Below are 2,929 nucleotides of genomic sequence, written 5' to 3' on the forward strand. Positions count from 1 at the left end.
AATAAATTAATGCTTACTGAACACTCACTATGTGCCAGGCATTTCGTGTATCAGCAACAAATAAACTCTTAGAGGTAGTTACTCTTATTATTTCCATTTTTCAAATGGAAAAACGTAAGGCGCCGAGCAGTTAAAGAACTTGCCCAAAAACACACAGTTAGTAAGGGATAGAGCTCGGACTCAACCCAGGAAGTGGGACAATAATACTTGCATGTGTAACTACTAGATTTACTGCCCAAAATGGCTTGATTTCAGTGTTCTGTCCCACCCTATGCCACTGAGATCTGAGATAAAGAGCGTGTGTGTGTGTGTGTGTGTGTGTGTGTGTGTGTGTGCGCGCGTGTGTGTATGTGACTCAGTAACCAGGAAATGATTGCTGGGCAACTTGGGCAAGTGCCAGAAAGAAGAACAGAAGAATGGGAGCCAAAGAGAGGTCTCATGATTGGCGCATGTTCGACCATGCGGGTCTCTCCAAAAAGCACCCGGGCTGGACTGGAGCTGAGCGAGTGCCCCAGGCCCAGAGGATCAGCCTGACACCAGGGGAGCGCCAGTTGGACTGTAGGCAGCAGCAATTTGTTCCTAGTTGAAGCCAAGCCACTTGGAGTTGTGGGGTCAGCAGATGTCAGGGCCGGGCGGGGCTGCAGGAGCCAGAGCTGGCAATCAACCTGTTTCTGGTGGAACTAGCGTCTCCAGAGGGTCTGCAGCCATGGTTCTCAAAATGAGGCCCAAGGGCCACGGACAGCAGGAATTCCAGAGAGCTCGCTAAACTGCAGATTCCAGGGCCCCACCCTACTGATCCACAGTCCCTAAGATGTGACCTTGAAATCTGCATTTTCACAAGCTCCTCTGGTGATTTGGATTTGCCTTTAGATCCGAGAATCACCCACCTGCAGAAATGCATAGCCAGCTGTCTGGGACCAGGTGCCCCAGAAGCAGACCCTGAGAAAAGGGTTCTTAGGAAGAGATTTATTATGGAAGTGCCCCCGAGAAGGACCAGTAAGGAAATGGGGGAGCAGAACAGGAAGGGAAGAACGGAGTAAGTGGTGGGCTCAGAGAAAGTCTTGCGGAGGGTGGCTTCTGCTTTGTCCCCCAGGGACTCAGGAGTCATAATTCCAGGGTCAGGCACACCAAGTCCTTCAAGTATCAAGACTTTGAGCACATCTAAAACTTAATTTCCTGATCAAAACTGGGTTTTTACTGGTGAAATGAGTGACTTCTTTATTACCATGAAGGGTGATGGAGAAAGTTTTTTTTGTGTGAATTGAGAAATTCACAATATATAGATTGGCTAATTTAGAAACAGTCCCCACCTTGCATGAGAAGATGTGAGCACCCAGGGAGACTGGGCCTGCACCCAGAAGGGCTTCCAAGTCAAGAGGATTTCCAATGGCCTGATGTTGACTATCAGCATAACGGGAGCCTGCCTTTGGAACCGTGTGATTTCTGCCTTGAGTAAACTTTCCATGAGAAGCCAGAGCATCTGTAAGAACTTATTTAGCTAACAGAGCAGAAGTGCAGTCATGCCTATTTGGCCGTGAATGCTTATTTGAGAACTATAGGTGTGAATCTGGTCTGAGACTTGCTTTCATTAGAACTCGGTGTCAGGAATGAGAAGGAACAGCTAACCTCACCCAACTCGAGCTTGTTTGGTCCTGTCGTTAACCACCAAAAAGTACTTAAGTGTTGTGTTTGAGCAGATCGACTCAGATTGGCCGTGATGCAGAGGACGACCTGGAGTGACACAGTTACCACAGGACAAGCAAAAGATATTTTCAGGCATTTACAATGGTGGGTGGGGCACCCTAGGCCACCTACCTCAGGTGCTTGTTAAAGCTTAAATTCCTGAGCCCCTCCCACGACCTATTGAATCATCACCAATGCAGGGAGGGAGCTAACGAGTGGCACTTTTTACAAAGCACCCTAGTGATTTTCTGCACACTGAAATTGTGAGAACCACTAAGGAAATTCTTCTCGCTTCCTCAGCCCCACCCCCAGGGTCAAAGCTCATGGCTGGTGTGGTGCATCTCGCAAGTTTTTCCTTGACTGCATCTCAGGGGCTACTTTTGATAAGGGAAAGCCATCCAGGAGATGGAAATTGTCAGAATTAGGGGGGCTGGAGTTTTGCGAACTCCACTATTAAGAATTCAAGCGAGAGGGCACACCTTCCATTGGCCTCCCGGCATCCACTCCCTGAGCTAGAAAGACCCTGCTCTGCCCACGCTGAAAGCCTGTATCCGCCATGGCCACCATTCAGCACCTGGGAGAAAGGTGGCCGCTGGCAGAGAGCATAGGCTTCGCTGAACACATGAAAGCAGCAGGAGTGGGGATGGCTCGGTGAAACGTGAGTGCAATCCCCAAACTCGCTCGTGCCATCTCTGCTAATGACGAAGGCCTCGCCATCAAAACTGAAAGCATTTTGAAAACAATATGGCTTTCCCGTGGGTGAGAAATTTGAAGAAACTACAGCTGATGGCAGAAACACTCAGATCTGCAACCTTACAGACAAGTGCTTTGGTTCAGCTTCAGGAATGGGATGGGAAAGGGAAATACAATAACAAGAAAAGTGGGAGATGGAACGTTGATGGTGAAATGCATAATGAAAATGTCACCTGTACTCAGATTTATGAAAAAGCAGCATAAAAATTTCATCCTCACTTTTGATGGCACTTAGCTGTGAGAATAAACGAGCTCCGTTCAAACCTCCACATTCCTTTTTTTTTTTTTTGGTTTTTATTACTGTGTTCAATTACCTTTATCACAAACGTTTTATAGGCAACTATTTCAAAGTATTGGTTTAATTAAGATCAACCCTTCGGTTAGTAAGTAAACATCTTTTTGCTGAAAAAAGAAGAATTCAAGCAGAAGGCAAGAACTCAACAGAGCTTCTAGCTATTATCACAGCAGAGAAGTTATTATGCAGGTATGTGCT

At 46.9% G+C, this 2,929-nt stretch overlaps 1 pseudogene; it reads left to right on the top strand.

The window, feature by feature from the left end:
• Positions 1-2,239: 2,239 nt before the first annotated feature.
• On the top strand, positions 2,240-2,640 carry LOC105291121 (annotated as a pseudogene).
• Positions 2,641-2,929: the final 289 nt, after the last annotated feature.

The sequence above is a fragment of the Pteropus vampyrus genome, unplaced genomic scaffold (genome assembly GCF_000151845.1).
Source record: "Pteropus vampyrus isolate Shadow unplaced genomic scaffold, Pvam_2.0 Scaffold42, whole genome shotgun sequence".
In the NCBI taxonomy this organism is placed as follows: domain Eukaryota; kingdom Metazoa; phylum Chordata; class Mammalia; order Chiroptera; family Pteropodidae; genus Pteropus; species Pteropus vampyrus.